Raw genomic sequence first — 18,573 nt, 5'->3', positions numbered from 1 at the left:
CTGCATATTCCTGCATTGCGGGGGGTTGGTCTAGATCAGGCATCCCCAACCTTCGGCCCTCCAGATGTTTTGGACTATAATTCCCATCATCCCTGACCACTGGTCCTGTTAGCTAGGGATCATGGGAGTTGTAGGTGAAAACATCTGGAGGGCCGCAGGTTGGGGATGCCTTAGGGTCCCTTCCAACTCTACAATTCTATGTTCTATATGCTTGAATCTCTCCCATCGAAAGGGTCAGAGGTAGAACACAAGTCCCAGGTCCATTCCCAGGTAAAGCTGGGGAATACCTTGGAGAGCTGCTGCCAGCCTGTGTTGGTACTATTGAGCTGGGCCAATGGACTAACTCAGTACAAGGCAGTGCCCTCTGATCCTTTCCAATGGGCTTCATGTACAGTACTATGCTGCTAACTCAAGCTGTATTGTAGCCCGTGTTATTAATTTAGGCTTCTGTGTATTTTCTCAAAATGTCACTTCCTTTTATGGTGGTTCACCTAATTGACGTTAATGCACATAATGAGTAGGGACTTCTGTAAAATGTCTCCCAAGTAGCTGCAAAGAGAATATGGCTATGATTATATGAGTATTTAAATGTTTATGATGGTGGCTTGTAGATGTCAAATGAAATCATTATGCATAAAATTTTAAAATTTGATTTTTTTAAAATAAAAAATGTATCATTTTCTATTATAAAATAATGTGTAGGACTTCATATCTGGCCCCTTAAGACTATATCGGGAGGTCGGTGTGGGGAGGTGGGGAAATGCACTAATTTTCCTTTCTCTACAATTTTAAACCTTTCATTTTCAAATTCATTTATATGAAACCAGGTCCCTATTTTTCATGCTTTAGTCACTGGTGTTGCTGTTGTGACGCTGGTGTCAAGTGTGCAGTAGGTAATAATAAATAAATAAATAATAATCATAATCCTATTTGTACCTTACACATCTGTTTGGTTTGATTATGAAAGCTCAAATGAAATGTTGGAACTTTGCGTGTTCAGACCCAGAGACCTCCTCCCTAAATAAATTCACACATGACTCAAATTTTGGTTGGGTTTTTGGCAGAATTTGGCCACAACTTTATTGATTACAGAAAGTGAGTGGTTGCATAGGCTCTGGTTCGACTAGCTCCCTGCACCCTTGCAGATAGCGCTGACCCAGGGCACCAGCATACGTCAGCCAAGGGTGAACACCTGGATAGGCGGAAAGCCGGGAACAGGTTATGTCCACCACCCAGATGTCCCCCTGGACTCTGGCATGGGCACAACCCCCTCACAGGGTTGACCAAACCATAGAGTCCCTGGATACCTTTAACGGAATACCCTTCACATAGGGATGGCGAGAGCGTTCTCCCATCCCTATCACCTGAACCAGAGCCTATCCGCAACCTTACAAGTTGTGATGATTTGCTACGCGGCAGGCGAAACCCATATGGCACCAGCCAATCAGCCAAGTGGGGAAAATTCCTGCCGTGCCCCTGTCCCAATGACAGATGACACATGACGGCATAGCAAGGTCAAGCACAACAAAGCCCTAAAAGTAGGGAGAGGTGGGTTGGTGTTCTGAATGCACACGCCGAAAGATGAATCTCTGGGTCACGTGCATGCAAATATATAGGTCCCTCGATCCATTTGGACTGTGCCCATTGGCCAGATTGAACCCCAACATTGAGGGACCTACCAATCAGCTGTTGTGGCTGACCAATCTTACCCACCCACAACACAGGGTGTCAGTTTCCAGGGAGGAACCGATTTCTCATTTGTAGGTTTAAGAACTGTGAGTACTGTCTAGGGTGTATCAATTCAGAATTTAAAAAATATATACCTTTTTAAAGACTGGCATGCCTTTGACCCCCAACTTCAGGGTCCAGAGAAAATGGGATGGAAAGGCTAAGGTAATGCATGGGTACTCGGAGGTCAAACTTTCTCCTGTCATCCCTGACCATTGGTCATTCTTAGGGCTGCCATACACCTGGAATTTCCCAGATATAGCTGGGATTTGCCCCCCATAAAAACCCAGATTTTCACTTTTTTGAAATATGGCAACCCAAGTCATTCTGGCTTGTGTGGTTGGCTCGAACAACATTTGAGGGTGCTAAGCATGAAGTTTACCCAGGAAGCACTGACATAGGAGATGGATATGGAGGGCTAAGGGTCCCACATATCCAGAGCCCACCCATGTGGGTGCCCTAACTCTTCCCTTAAATGGAAAGTCTGGGCGGGAAATATCTTGCTAGAATCAGACTACCTTTAGGAAATAGATACCTGTGTTCATTCTGCTTACCTTACTGGTTACACGCCATTGTCTTCTTCCATTTTCCGATAAAATCCTTACCAAATCTGGCACAGTCTGAACCTTTGTGAAGCTTTCATGTTCCATCAGATTATGTTGATAAAAGCTTGAGTGAACAATACAGAAAGCAAAGCAAGGCATCTTAAGTCCTTGGAACAAATCTGACCCAAATATTTGCTTTTCACAATTGTCCCTTCTGAGACGTAAAGGTCAGTGGGGGGAAATTACTCAGAGACAAAGGTGGTTGGGTGTCATCCCGTAGGATGGTGACTTGGCTTATTCCACACCTCTTTCTGTTTCACACTTCCTCCTGACTTTGTGAAACTCACTGCAGATCAGTTTGCACATTCTGAAAAAGCACATTGAATACCCTCCACTCATAGGGGCTGTTTTAATCTCCCACAATATCACAGAGAGATGTGGCATCAGGGACATTGTGGAAAATTTAAATAGTGGCTTTATAATTCTCATGAGCCTTCCTGTTTTGGAATGTGGACATCACCATGACAGTAAGAACTACTACTGATAAAAAGCTTATTGAGTAACACTTTTGCATAAATACTGTTTTTTAAAGCTGCAAATATTTATTTTGCATCTTCTTATACAGTCATACCTTGGTTTAAGTACGCTTCGGTTTGAGTACTTTCAGTTTAAGTACTCCGCGGACCTGTCTGGAACGGATTAATCCACTTTCCATTACTTTCAATGGGAAAGTTCGCTTCAGGTTAAGTACGCTTCAGGTTAAGTACGGACTTCCAGAACTAATTACACTCATCCTTTGGGTTAAGTACGCTTCAGGTTGAGTACTCCGCGGACCCGTCTGGAACAGATTAATCCACTTTCCATTACTTTCAATGGGAAAGTTCACTTCATGTTAAGTACGCTTCAGGTTAAGTACAGACTTCCGGAACCAATTGTGTACTTAAACCGAGGTACCACTGTATAGAGCTGGACTCTGCTAGCCTGTTTTGGTAGTGGCATCTTCAGTTTGCCAGATTCATTGCACTGAAGCAAAATACTTTGAAAATACTAGCAGTCGGGCTCTCTGCACATCACAATGCCGTGGCATTGGGGTTATGCATGCTCTCCCTGCCTCTCAGATCAGCGCATTTTGATGAGTGCAGTCCTATACTTGTCTACTAGAAGCAATCCCCATTGAGCTTAATGAAATTCACTCTGCACCCTAAGGCTCCCAAGCAGAGAGAGAACATGTGTAGGCTGTGTGATTGGGGTCCCCAATTTAGGCTGCAGTCAGACCACCTTCATCTGAACATGCAGCCACTTAGAGGTTTATTGACAGCATATTAGTTTTGTTAAATAAAATAAATAAGACGACTGGAATACTAAGTGAGGCCGCTGGTTCATCTATCTCCATATTGTCTCTATATACTGACTGGCTATAGCTCTCCGGGATTTCAGATAGGGGGTCTCATTCAGTCCAGACAGGGGTCTCACCTGACCCACAGACTTGTGATCTTTCTGTAGGATTGGAAGCAGAGACTATGGATGTCGTTCTGCGCCATCCTTCTCACACAAATCGGAAAAAAGAGAGAGCTTCTGATGCATAAATTGAAGTGTGTGGCAACAGTGACATGGAAAGTCAGAATTCATTGCTTCATTTGTTCATTGAAAATACATTAAAATAACTAATCTTTCTTTTTCTTTTTCTTTTCAAGAAACCCCATGACTTGCTTGTTAGAAAATAAGAAAGTGTCAAAGGAGCATGGCCAATTGATGCTGATGTGAAGCAAGCTTGTCTTTTTTCTTCAGTTGCCTTTTCTTCTTCTGATGTTTTGTTTAATGTTCTCTGTCAGCATCTTTCCGAGAGAGATGGATCAAATTGGCGGAGATTGTTTATCTGCAGAGGGCTAGCACAGGGTTATGATGCAAGGGTACCTCCAGATATCCACAGATGGGTCCAAGACATTGTGGTGTTTGAGGAGAAAAATCAAGATGGCACCCCAGTAAGAAAAATAAAAACATACCTTTTGCTTGGGATGGTTTTAGTCTATTCTTGCTTGTTCCTTAGCTATTGCTGTTTTGTTTCTGCTTTTAAGGTAAATCTTTCTTATCCTAAAATCTAATTCACGTTGTTCATCTCCACACAAAAGAGACTAGAAATCAACAACTTCTCCTCCATAGGCCTCATGCTAAATTCATACCTGCCAAGTTCCAGCCTGAGAAATAAGGGACCGGACCGGAAGTAGCGCTGCCACCATTTTGGAACTGGGTGGAGCATGCTCAGAAGTGACTTTTGATGCTGCTGTGCCCAGTTCCAAAATGGCCGTCGCACCAGGAGTCGCGCTGCAGCCATTTTGGAACTGGGCACAGCAGCATCAAAAGTCGCTTCTGAGCATGCTCCGCCCAATTCCAAAATGGCCACTGCACCAGAATAAACCGGGGGAAAACAAAAAAAATCCGTTTTTTCCGGCTGGGAACAGCTGGAAAAACGGGGGTTTCCCGGGGAATACGGGAGACTTGGCAGCTATGTAAATTCACTCCCCCCCTTACACACACACACACACACACACACACAAGTAAATGAGGTGATAGCGCCCTGATACATTGAACAGCCAATTTTGTTATTGCTCATTTGATCCCTATCCTGCTTTTAATTCAGAAGGACCCCCAAATCCTACAGGAAATGAAATACAATCATACTGAGGCAGCTTCTATGCCCCACAACATCTGTCATCGCTCATAGAATTCCCTCACAGCAAATCTAGTTCTTAGTAGGCCATTTGACTGTTCCCATTACATTCTGTTCCGACTCGCACCCCTCTTGGCAATTTGGTGTTTCGTTGTGTGGCTGTACGCTCTCTTGAGTGGGGTGTCATAAATAGGGCTTGTTGTGCTGAAAATCACAGAGGTTTCCCTATTCCTGGTGTAGACCATGCCTCAGAAGATTGAAACCAAAGGTGTTTTTCAGAGCAAAGCTGCCAGTGATAAGTTACCAGAGGGCAGAAACAGCAGCTGTGGCAAAGTCCCACAAATATTTTCCTGAGGCGCCGGTTGCAGGACAACCTGGTGGGGGAAATAACGACCTCTCTATGTGAGACTTCCATCTTGCATCAGTTGCTGCCACATAAGTTATTCTGAGCTCGTTGTCCCACTTCCCTCTTCCCATATGCCATCCTTCGAATGTGAAGATGAGTAGGCTTTCAAAGTGGCCGAGGCATCACAATGGAAGGAAAATTGTGTAAGAGAAGTTCATGATCCAGGATGGCAGGGACCCTTCAGTCTCTGAGTACGGTAGTTGTAGCTGTTACACCCTGTTATGAAGTCTTTACATTAGCGCTCGGCGTTTTCACATTGCCTCCTTAATCTTTTTATCATTTTCTCCTGCTTCCTCTTGGTAATAGGACTGAACGACCTTAAATTGTTTTTCTACAGAAGAGGCACATGTCTTTTGGCTGAAGCTGGTGGTCACATTCCCTTCTGTGGAATGACAAAACGGAGAATTTACAGCCAGAAGTGATTGTCTCGGCCTTGTGGCAGGACTGGGTAGTGTGTTCCATCTTGTGGGAAATTGGGTGAGCGGGAAACTTGTGACACTGCGGTCTCTTTAGTTATCTCTCAGATTAATAACAATCCTTGAATGGCGGCATAGTCACTTGTTGTTTCCCCCACATTTTAATTTTGTCCTCCCCACTCATTTTTTTTAAAAGAAAAGGACATCCTCCAACAGTGGCATTGATAGCTTTGAAAGAGGGAAACTGTCTTCATTGTTCAGCCATTCTCAAAGTGTAACTAGGGATGAAGAAAGACAGTCCCCTTCAACAGTTATTGCCACAGCGGGTTCTTCACTTCTTTTGAGAACCCATCTTTCCCGCTTTTCTCATGCCCTTGTGTACTAGAAAACTGAAAACCACAGTCTTACTGTTCTGCCCATGTGTCAGGTGACCTGTCCATTGAAATCTTTTAAAGAGTCTTGGTCAGACCACACCTGGAGAATTGTGTCCAGTTCTGGGTGCCACAATTTAAGAAGGAGGTCGACAAACTAGAACAGGGGTGGCCAACTCCCAAGAGACTGCAATCTACTCACAGAGTTAAAAACTGGCAGTGATCTACCCCCTTTTTTGGGGTTCAGGTCAAAGTTGTTGAGCTATTTTTAGGACTGAGGAAGGCCGTTTTTCGGGTCCGGGTCAAAGTTGTTGAGTTTTTTCAGGGGGGAGGTAAATCGTTGAGCTTTTTTAAGGGCAGCCACAGTTGTTCAGCTTCTTTGGGGGGAGCCAATGATCTACCAGTGATCTACCACAGACGTCCAGTGATCTACCGGTAGATCACGATCTACCTGTTGTACATGCCTCAGCTAGAATATGCGCAGAGGAGGGTGATCAGGATGATCAGGGGTCTGGAAAACAAGCCTTATGAGGAACAGTCGAAAGAGCTGGGTATCTTTAGCCTGGATAAGAAGAGACAGAGAGGAGATATGATACCCATTTTCAAATATCTAAAGGGCTGTCAAATGAAAGATGGAGCAAGTTTGTTTTCTCCTGCTCTGGAGGATGGGACCCGAACCAATGGATTCAAGTTACAAGAAAGGAGATTTTGATAGGTGTAGATATTTGAAAATGGGTATCATATCTCCTCTCTGTCTCTGGAGAAGCTGCCTCATTAACTCCAGTAGAGGGGGCAGGTCAATATTGTATGCAAATATACCTGTGTGTAGAACAACTTTTTTCTATTTAAATAAACAGGGCAATGATTGTGGAGAGTGTAAACTTTATGCTCAGTTTGGAACTCCCACACTAAATTGAAGAACTCCTCGACTATTGAGTTGCTACCCTCCCCCCATCTCCCCAAAGCTATGAAGATTTTTTTTTTGCATTTCCCCCAACACCAATATTAAAGGTTTGCAATTCATGTGGATGAAAGCCTTCGTCTGTCAGTGGAAGTTTGTCCATCTCTGGGGTAAAATACAGGGAATTTAGGAAGAGAGGAATGTAATTTATTACCAATGTTTGGAAACCAGCCAAGATACTGAGATTAAAACCACTCATCATACAAAGGGTGCCTTGGGATTTTTAAATGACCGCAAATGATCAGCTCATCAACTCTTTAGCCTAAAACCCTCCACTGTGAATATGCATTTTCCAATAATAATTAGACTGATATTCAGGTAATCATGGCAATGCCCTCTTTAATTAGATAAGGCCCTCGTTCAGATTTCCCACTGAGGTGTTTCATATATTGTTCACCTGTTGCCTTTGTCTGAGGGTCTCTTATTGATGTCATCTGAGTTTACATGAGGATAAACAGGCAGGCTAAGCCTACAGTTCTGTGCCAGCTGCTGTTACATTGATCTCAAACTAGCATAGCACAGTCATGATCTTCGGTACTTCCCACAGCAAAGAAAAAAGCACAAGAATAAGAGACAAGATAGCTGAAGGAACATCTCCATTCCTATTGTTCAGCCGGGACACTGAGATCCAGCACCGAGGGCCTTCTGGTGTTTCCCTCATGGTGAAAAGTGAAGCTACAGGGCCTTCTTAGTAGTGGCACCCACCCTGGTATCAGATGTCAAGGAGGTAATACAACCGTGTAATGTTTTATAATGTTTTTATATATGTTGGAATCTGCCCAGAGTGGCTAGGGTAATAATAATAATAATAATAATAATAATAATAATAATAATAATAATAATAATAATAATGTGCTAACTCTTCCTTCTTCACGTAGGCAGGAATAACCAGATGCACAAATGTAGGGTGGGGGACACCTGGCTTGACAGCTGTGCATGTGAAAATGATCTAGGGGGGCTTAGTTGACCACTGAGATCGCCATCTTCAGGTATTTAAAGGAGTGCCATATGGTAGTTTGTTTTCTGCTACTCCAGAGGGTAGGATCTGACCAGTGGAGTCACATTACAAGAAAGGAGATCCTGACTAAATGTTAGGAAGAACTTTCTGATGGTAAGAGCTGTTCAACACTGGAATGGACCACCTTGAAAGGTGGTGGACTCTTCATCAATGGAGGTTTTTAAATAGAGGTTGGATAGCCATCTGCCAGGGATTCTTCAGCTGTGATTCTTGTGTTCAGGGGGTTGGACTAGATGACCCCTTGGGGGTCAACTTCCAACCCTACAGTCCTGTGATTCTGTGGTTTCACACTAACAATGCCCCCACATTAGCCATGTATAGAAAGCACCAATCCATATGTGGTGATCACCACAATGAAACATAGCCGCCTTATAATGAGGCAGAGCACTTGTTTATTTTGTGCAGTGCTTTCTGTGCCAAGTGGCAATTGGCTCTCCAGGGTTTCAGAGGGAGATTCCAGAAACTGAACCTGGAACCTTCCAAATGCAAAGCCATTGAGCTATGGCCCTTTCCTATATGATGTCATCCTACATAGTCCACCACCCACTCCCTCCCTCTCTCTTACACACGTGCATAAATAAGAAGATCTCGCTGTTCCCTGCTTTTCGGGGGCCTTCCTGGCACAGGAGATGGCCTGCATTGTAGTAGAATGTGACTACAGTGGTACCTTGGTTTATGAACACAATTGATTCCGGAAGTCTGTTCATAAACTGAAGCGTTCATAAACTGAAGCGAACTTTCCCATTGAAAGTAATGGAAAGTGGATTAATCCGTTCCAGATGGGTCCGCAGAGTACTCAACCTGAAGCGTACTTAACCCGAAGCATGGGTGTAATTGGTTCCGGAAGTCTGTTCATAAACTGAAGTGTTCATAAACTGAAGAGAACTTTCCCATTAAAAGTAATGGAAAGTGAATGAATCCGTTCCAGATGGGTCCACGGCGTTCGTAGACTGAAAATTCATAAACCGAGGTGTTCATAAACCGAGGTTCCACTGTACCAGCCTTTTTGTTCTCTGTAGAATCCTGTGCCATTGAACAGCAGCAAAAATCACGATTCCTCTCTGAAAGGGGGGAGATTTCCAAGTGACCCTATCTATCCCTTTCCAGCAATCATAGAGAACAGAGAGAACAGTTGTATTGCTAGTCAACTTAACTGGGAGGCAAATGTGTCCCAGAATTACAATACCTGAAAGCAGGATTTGCCTCCCTCTCTGAATTTCTGTATATGCACACACCAAAGCTAGCAAATTTAATCCCCACCCCCACCCTATTCAAGAACGGGAGAATCTCCCTGCTTTTATTTTTAAAAGCATAAAATTGTTAGCAGGCCCATGAAAAGGGAGAGAGGGAGGGGAGGGGAGAATATTACGGTCCCTTGTTTGTCGGTTAACCTTCACTGCAGAATTGATCTATGGGAATTTCTCACAGTGTAACATACTGTATCCAATTCCATAAACCTATTAGTGCCACCTGGGTTTGCATATCTGCAGTGCTGTCCAAGTGAAGACAGATTAGGTCTGTCACATGTTATGCCAGAGGGACGGCCTCACGAGGAGCCTGCCCTCGGGGCGGGGGGCGGGAAGAGAGACTCAGACCTTTAATGAGAATGCAGTGCTTTATAATAGCATTTGGGGGCCTAGAGATTTTCTGCCAAGTCGTTTTGAATTAAACTGGAATTCAGGATTCAGACTCTATGATATTTTTCCTCTCTCTCTCTCTCTCTCTCTCTCTCTCTCTCTCTCTCTCTCTCTCTCTCTCTCTCTGTGTGTGTGTGTGTGTGTGTGTGTATGCTCTGTATACTGCTAATGTTAAATCAACTCTCAAGCTGAGGTCGACAAAATGCAACAGACTGCTCCGATTATATCCTTCCTCTTTTTTATACAGTGGTGCCTTGCAAGACGAATTTAATTCATTCCGTGAGTCAATTCGTTTTGCGAAAAATTCATCTTGCGAATCGCAGTTTCCCATAGGAATGCATTGAAATTTCTTTCTTTTTTTTGCCCATAGGAACACATTGCTTAAATTTCAATGCATTCCTATGGGAAACCGCGATTCGCAAGATGAATTTTCCGCAAAACGAATTCGTCTTGCAAGTCACCATCAGATCGCAAGACGCATTCGTCTTGTGAAAAATTCGTCTTGCAGGGCATTCGTCTTGCGAGGTACCACTGTATATATAAGAGTTATTAATTTAGAAAAATCAGCAGAAGATAAAATTTCCCAATATGATGCTAGTTTGATATTTTTTTTATAAAAAATATATAGACTATATTATAGAGGCTAAGCTGGTGCATTATTTCCCCAATAAACTTTCTTCAACTTGGTGTCTTTCAGATGTTTCAAACTTCAGTGCCCATCAGCCAATGGACAGGGATGATGGGAGTTGTAGCCCAAAATCTCTGGAGGACATCAAACTGATACACCAATGAAAGGTGGAAATTAAATATTATAGGGCAAACAGGGAGAGGAATAGTGGATGAGGGTTGCAGTTTTGAAATTGCTATAATAGGAAGAATTATACCAAAGATATACTATACCACTGTGAAGCCTAACATGCTAACTTAAAAAAAGAGCCTTGCTGAGTTTCACTTCCCATAAATGTGCATAGAATTGCAGCTCACCCCCCCCCAAATCTTTCATAAAATCAGCATGATGGCTTCAGGTGGGTTGTTCATGATATACAACTGGCACAAATTCCCTGACAGATGTTGGCAACTTTTCTGATAGCGCTCTTGTGCCTTTAAAAGGTATGATATAGCTCGAAATTCACCAGGTGCAGCTTGGGAAACAGCTGAAGTTGCACCTCTTTATTCCTAGCTTTTTACACCGAAGCTGTATATTTTTAGGACCCTCCCATTTTTAAGTTGTTTTAAGCTGTTGTTGTTTTTTTTAAAAAAAATGTGTAATACTATTGTTTTAATATTGATTTTGTGTTTTAATTGTTGCAACCTGGGCCTGGGACCTTAGGTGAAGAGCAGGCAATAAATTGTAGTAGGAGGAGTCACCCTCATGCTTCGCTTTCTGCTTGTCATGCAGCTTTTAAGGACAGAAGGGTCCTGCCAAGACCAAGGAATGGGACAACCCTGCTGCTGGAAAGCACCCAACCAAAGGTATTCATATGTTTATCTACTATATGTTGTGGAAAGCTGCCTGTTTGCTATGCATTTGTGCAGCCCTGAAGATATTTTGACTATTGGTTACTGTGAGCAGGGTTTTTCCTCTCTGTTCGGGCACAACTGGGCACCATTTTGATTCAAGATGGCTTACCAAGAATATGTTATAGAGAATTTACGCGTGTCCGGAAATGCGTAGATGCAACTTCCGGTGGCACTTTGCCCTTCTATGGGCACCAGAAAATGGCGGCACCGGAAGTCGCTTCTACGCATGTCTGGAAACGTGTAGACGCAACTTCCGGTGGCACTTTGCCCTTCTATGGGCACCAGAAAATGCCGGCGCCGCAAGTCGCTTTTACGCTTTTCCGGTCATGTGTAGAAGCGACGTCCGGCGCTGCCAGCGCCATTTTCTGGTGCCCATAGAAGGGCAACTTCCGGTGTCGCACGGCTGCCGATCCCGGATTTTTCCGTCCAGGACTTGGCAGGTATGGCCGGATGCGGCCCAATTGCCTTCTGAATCCGGCCCGCGGACGGTCCGGGAATCAGTGTGTTTTTACATGAGTAGAATGTGTGCTTTTATTTAAAATGCATCTCTGGGTTATTTGTGGGGCATAGGAATTCGTTCATTACCCCCCCCCCAAAAAAATAGTCCGGCCCACCACATAGTCTGAGGGATGGTGGAACAGCCCACGGCTGAAAAAGGTTGCTGACCCCTGCATTACAGCAATGCCAGGGAACCTGTGGGGAATTTGGATGTTGCTGGACTACAACTCCCATCATCCCTGACTATTGGCCATGCTGGCTGGGGCTTACGGGGGCGGGGTTGGAGTCCAACAGCACCCAGAGGGCCACAGGTTCACTGTCCCTGTTTCACATGCTCCCTTCCTTTGTCTCTTGCCCCACCCCATGGCAGCTCTCCACTGCAATTCTCCACTGCACTGGTGGAAGTGAAGGGTGCCACTTCTTATCACATCAGTTATGAAGGCTTAAAACTGAGGACTGGACCATAACAAGTTAATTTGCTAACATTCTTTCTTTGGGGTATTTTCCTCCCCTTGTACAATTATTTCCTCCCACGTAACAACTGAGCTAAAAACATATAAAGGCAAGCTTCATTACTTTGACAACACCATATGCCAAGACAACTGGACAAAGCCCGATAATGTTTGTTGTGCTGAATATGTTTTAAAGTTTTGTGTTAAGGTATAAATCTTTTAAAACTTTATTTCTTTCTGACTGGGTTTTTTCTTTCTTTCTTTTTTAAAGAAAAACTTCCCCTTGTTTGAATCAGTGCATTTCTCTCTTTTTCTCATAGCAAAACCAATCAATATTAATATGGCACAACCAATTAATGATAATACAGATTGTTCTATGTCGTTTAGCAGCATATGAAGCTTTTGCTTGCTTTAGTTTTGCTTTTTTAAAAGCAGAAACACACATACACTGCCCCCCTGACAAATGAAATAATTAAGAATTAGTTGTTAGAAAGGACACTTTGAGATTAGGTACTCTTTTGGCTGGTGTTTGTATTGTAGTTCATCAACTGCAGCAAGTAATCTGTTATCATGGCGTTCTCTTCTAAGCCCTATTATCTGGCCTGCAGATTCCTACACATGACTAGTCCTCGGCAGCGAACAAAAATGGCATCTAAATCCTGAATGTCACTCTTAAGCACTTGGCAGCAGAAGGGGTCTTCTGAGGAAGATTAAGTTAATAGAAGCGTTTGGGTAACATCTGCATGCCTCCATCCTAGCAAGGCAAACTTGCACTGCAGTGACACGTGATCAAGGATTTCTCCGATTATCACTTAAGTACCTGACTGGCTCCAAGATGAGTTTTGGTGCATAGATACATGTGCATACGCACACATGCCCTTTCTACATGCATGTAGAATGTTACAAGTTATGTGATGTAATCTCAGTGTTGGAGCATTTGTGTGTCTGTAATATTCACATTTGAAACGGCATCATGTTGTTAACAAATGCTGGGTGCCTCACCCTCTCTCTGCCTCAACTCTGGCACAGAACCACTTCCTTTGTTACCTTAATGGTCCATACTTAGAGGGTCATTACCTCACCAGGAAGCTGGGCTTCCTATTCCAGGAATGGAATCTGTGCTGTATCGAGGAATATAGAAGGGGGCTCAGGAATACAGCCTACACCCACCCCCCCGGTCATAACAATATGTAGGATTGTGCTGTAAATCCTATTGAAACCGATGGGGTTGAAAAATCTCAACTCACCCAAGTCCCAATGCTTTTTAGTAAGATCTAGCCATTGCAAACCTTCAGTTAGGATCGGGCTGCTTGTGCAAACTGTTAAATATTGAAATATGGTCCCAACAGATGGTCTATATTGATGTGACACAGAGAGTGCAAAACAAGTATCTGACTAGTTAATAAAAAAATAAAATAAAAGGGAAAAGTAATTTTAACATCATACAAACATGATATCTCTTTCATGAGAGAACTGTCTGTGGGGATCTCATATACCTAATTGTAATGAATAAATAAGTGTCAGTGCATGTGCTTTTCACCTTGGTTGACTTGGAGCCCCAAATATGGTTCTTGTCGAGCACCTAGGAAAAGTTCGCCATACTTCTCTTCCATATTTATAAATGCCTCTTATAATGGTTGTCTCAATCCCTAAGGGCCAAACCTTAGTAGGCGTGAACAGGATGAGGGAAAGCACCAACACAGCAGAAGCAAGTTTGTCACATGGTCTGGAGGAAGTTGTCGCAAATGGGATGCATCCACTGGATCAGAGAGCAGTAGTCAATGGAAGGCTCCCTTCAATGCAGGGTGGGAACCTGTGGCCTTTCAGAGTTGGCTGAACTACGACTCTTCTTGTTCCTGACCAGGGAGCATCAGCTGGGTGAGCTGATGAGATTTGGAGGCTAACACCACCTGGATAGCCACAGGGGGCATTAATGTTTTGCATTTCCCATTGAACTAAAACTACTACTACTACTAATTTGTATGCCGCCCATCTGACTGGGTTGCCTCAGCCACTCTGGACAGCTCCCAACCGAGTTTGATAAAACACTAAAAACTTCACTAAACAGGGCTGCCTTCAGATGTCTTCTAAAAGTCAAATAGTTGTTTATTTCCTTGACATCTGATGGGAGGGCATTCCACAGGGCAGGTGCGACTACTGAGAAGGCCGTCAGCCTGGTTCCCTGTAACCTCACCTCTCGCAGTGAGGCAACCAACAGAAGGCCCTCAGTGCTCGATCTCAGTGTCCGGGTTGGATGATGGGGGTGGAGACACACCCTTCAGGTATACAGGGCCAAAGCCGTTTAGGGTTTCAAAGATCAGTACCAACACTTTGAATTGTGCTCGGAAACGTACCGGGAGCCATTGTAGAGCCAATGTTCTATGGTCCCTGCAGCTGCTCCCAGTCACCAATCTAGCAGCCCCATTCTGGAATAATTGTACTGTAGTTTCCAAACTGGCATCAATATGTCTTTGGGCTTTCTGAGCAGCATTTCCCCAATTTAAAAGATGGCCAAACACCTGGAATCCCCCCAAAGAGCTTACTACAGCCTTTGTTCTGTACGTCAGAGATGACGTACCATTTGCTACTCCCTGGCAATATTTTTATGATGTACTGGATGGAACAGGCACAATAGTTTGCATGCCTGCAACAACTTACCACACCCACAGAAAGTAGGTGTTAAATGCAAAATTAGGTTTGCCAAAACCAGGACACCCCCCAAAAACCAGAAATTCTCCTTGGATGTCAATTCCGCTTTTGAAATCCCGGTAAGGTCTGGACGTATGGCAGGCCTAGCAAAATGCTCAAATATTGTTCACTCTCAGGTGACCAGTCAACCAGATTTGGTTGTTTGCTTCTGTCTCCGTGAGAAAGATCCCCTTCTGCTGTCAGGCTGCTGCTGCTGTTGCACTTTGAATCACCCATTCTAACTTTTTAAAGATTGTTGAGTCTTTAAGGAAACCATAAGCATTTCTGATGTTTTATTAATCCCAGTCTGCTTTGATTACCGTGCCTCGACTGACTGCAGCGCTCCTTTGGTAGCGGTGGCAGAGGCGGTGGCAATCAGGCTAATATTGATTTACCTACATACAGCATGTAGTAGATCAGTGGTATCAAGTGCGATTCTGTTTTAGCAGTGGCTTTGCAACACAAATCTAAGCTGACAGTTTTATAAGACCCTCTCTGGCTCAATTTTGAAGGAAATAGGTTACAGCTTGTGTTGTTGTCATTTTGTTTTAATGCCGGCATTTGGCAATTCAAAAGCGTTTTAGGAGACCAAAACAGTTCCCAAGGTTTCATCTTTTGACTGTACAGTAGATATTCATTTTTTTATTTATTTATAACTATTTAAAACAAAGGGTGCCGAGATATCCAAGTAGCCACATGTGCTTTTACCGCATGCTCGTTCTTGGAGGTTGTCCGTGGCTTGTATGGCCCTCCTTTGGGTGTTAATCCAAACACGGGGCAGGGAAGTTTGTTTCCTACTTTCAAACCTACTTGCTTATTTATGAATGAATCTGCTTAAGCCATCAAATCCCTTGCTCACAGGATATCTGCAAAGAATACTTGAATGGAGGTGATGCCTGTCCTCAGACATCACCCAATGTCTAAAAACCTTGGCTCCTTTCCCATATGCTTGAAAGAACAGATTGATTAAAGATCTGGGCACTTTTGGCTCAACGCAACCCCCCCCCCCCAATTTCTGGATTTGTATGATTGCAATTAAGTTCACTGTGGCATGTTTTAGAAAACGACTTTCTGGCCTTTTAAGATACATAACTTAGCAATACCTGGCACGGTTAAGCTCACCTAAAACAATAGTTCTGAGAAACCCTTTTCTCTGTACCTTAGGCATTGGGTTGACCCTTTGGGAACAAGTGAGAGGACAAGATGGGCCTTTGGCCTGATCCAGAAGAGCTCTTCTTACATGGCTACATTATTTTCTTTTTGACCCCTCTCCAGCAGAACACAATATACAGTCATACCTCGGTTTAAGTACACCTCAGTTTGAGTACTTTCAGTTTAAGTACTGTGCGGACCCGTCTGGAACGGATTAATACACTTTCCATTACTTTCAATGGGAAAGTTCGCTTCAGGTTAAGTACACTTCAGGTTAAGTACGGACTTCCAGAACCAATTGTGTACTTAAACCGAGGTACCACTGTATATGCAAGGCCGAGGGAAGAGAGTCTGTCACCCACAGAGGCATGAACATATTGTTATGAGCTTGGGGTGGGAGGGGCAGGAGAAGAGATTTAGAGTCTCTGGTCAACATGTTTCGAAAAGCTTTTGTGTCTCCCTCCGTCCCCGTCCCCCAGCACACTGGAACAGTGAGTAAAATACTATAGGTTAGACTCAACATTTGATCTTTGTTGAAAGTTTTGCATGGCTTGATATCAAATCATATTTTCCATACAATTTGCAAAGACTTTTGCTGGGAGAGAGAAAAAAAATGTGGTGTGGATTAATGGCCTTTGTTTTCCAGCTTCAAGAAGGCAAAACACAGCTGGAATTGTTTCTTTTGAATATTCTTTCTCCTCGGGACTCATTTAACGGGTTTAATTATAAAGCAACAATTGACAAAAGACATCGAATGCAATAGTCCCCAACATTCTCTCTGTGTAGTCTAGTGGTCCTGGGTGGATTTTTTTAGAACATCAGGAGGTTCAGGGCGGCCCTTGCAAGGTATATTTGTGAATACTGGAGTTGCGCTGGTATCTTTGATTGAGTAGTCATGATGGAAAGGGTTGTGTGTTGCTGTTAGTGGGAGAAATGGAACATTCTGCCAGTTTGGGTTTCTTTCTGTTTCTCATGTTTCCAGCCTTAATCTCAGTTCTCTGCATTTCTGAATCAGTTTGCTTTTATTTAAAAGAAAAGGCCACATACAAAATTGTCAGCATTAAGCAGAATCTCCCCCGCCCCCCCCGGATGAACTCATTTTTGTGTGTCATTTTGTCCCACAGACACTTTTTTTTTTTTTGCAAACAATTCTGTCTCGTGTCATGCATTTTTGTATGTTAGTTTCACCGATGCACACATTTTTATGCACCCTTTCCTCTAATATACACACTTTGTATGCATTATTTGGTTGGAAAACTGCACCACAGAATTCAGAGAAGTGTGAATTTCAAAGGGTAGCTGCACTTCAGTTTCCATATTGATTCAGGAAGTGTTAATTAGAGTTTCACATTCACATGTCAGCTGAAAAAAAATTCTCCCCTATCTTTGTGTGTGTGTGTGTGTGTTTGTGCAAAAGCAAGGGGGGGGGGGGCTAGCTATCTAAAACATCACTTCTGTTTCCTGAAATCCAAACTAATTCGTTTATTAAAATATTTTAAACCACCCTTCATCAATTAGATATGGAGGCAGTGTACAAAAGAAAAGACCAACAAATGGTCTTGCAACCATAATATATAAACATAAAATGCAAGCAAAACAATGTGGGTTCTTTTTGTTTTTTTGTTTAAAAAAGGCAATAAAAACATAACCAACTGAAATACCTAGAAAAATAGAAAAACCTTAACTTTGCACTTGAAATGCGAACAGAATCGGCACTCATCTTGTTTCTACAGCTTCCAGTCTTTCTGTCTAGCCCTCATAATACTGCTGGCCACATCCCTCACTAGTCCTTGCTTTGCAGCTCATGTGCTTTTGCCTGGCTGGAATGTGTTCTTGAACTCTGTTGATGCCTCTTGTTCCTATGAATGGAAGACAGTCAAAGGTAAACGCTTGCTCCTCCCACTTTTGTTGCCCCTCCCATGTTTGCCTCTCGCCCCACCCACCACTGCCAGGTGATCCTTGGAAAGTTGCCAAGAAGGGAAAGTGGTCCTTAGTATGAAAGAAGTCTGCAAATGTATTCCTCCCCTCATCCCTGGTATGGCAGGGGTGTGTGCACATGCCCCCCCCCCAATTTTCCTACTCCATGCTTTGTAGGGCTGCCATACATCTGGGACATATCTGGGATTCATCTGCTGAAAATCCTGGTGTATAATCGTACCTTGTTTTGCGAACAGGATCCATTCTGGAGCCCTGCCCGCTAGCTGAAAAGGATGCAGGGCAAAGCGCCACATGCGTGGAGTGGTTTGTGATTCTGCGCATGCGCAAAGTGGGATTTAGTGCTTCTGAGTATGTGTGAGCGTCAAACCCAGAAGGATGGGATTCGGATCACGGGCCGCCTTCCAATGTGTTCTAAAAGTCAGATAGTTGTTTATTTCCTTCAGATAGTTGTTTATTTCCTTGACATCTTATGGGAGGGCGTTCTACCGGGAGGGCACCACTGCTGAGAAGGCCCTCTGCCTGGTTCCCTGTAACCTCACCTCTCGCAATGAGGGAATCAGCAGAAGGCCCTTAG

General features: G+C 43.5%; 2 long non-coding RNA genes across 3 annotated transcripts in view; both read left to right on the top strand.

Annotated features, from left to right (window-relative positions):
• Nucleotides 1-2,714: 2,714 nt before the first annotated feature.
• Nucleotides 2,715-4,289, top strand: LOC148686193 (uncharacterized). The gene is made up of 2 exons (XR_015948877.1): nt 2,715-2,800; nt 3,968-4,289. It is a non-coding gene; the product is annotated as an uncharacterized LOC148686193 (long non-coding RNA).
• A 1,395-nt stretch (nt 4,290-5,684) lies between these two features.
• LOC118082406 (uncharacterized) overlaps nt 5,685-18,573 on the top strand; it is a 58,324-nt gene continuing 45,435 nt past the window's right edge. The window contains exons 1-4 of one of the 2 annotated variants that reach the window (XR_015948875.1): nt 5,685-5,824; nt 7,643-7,822; nt 10,448-10,545; nt 11,150-11,223. This is a non-coding gene — a long non-coding RNA (uncharacterized LOC118082406). Of the gene's footprint in view, nt 5,825-7,642; nt 7,823-10,447; nt 10,546-11,149; nt 11,224-18,573 lie in introns of those variants that run through there. The other variant, XR_015948876.1, reaches the window with a different exon arrangement.

Source organism: Zootoca vivipara, chromosome 3 (genome assembly GCF_965207765.1).
Source record: "Zootoca vivipara chromosome 3, rZooViv2.hap1.1, whole genome shotgun sequence".
NCBI lineage: Eukaryota > Metazoa > Chordata > Lepidosauria > Squamata > Lacertidae > Zootoca > Zootoca vivipara.
Note: the sequence above shows the minus strand (reverse complement) of the source record. Positions and strands in the feature narration are given on the sequence as shown.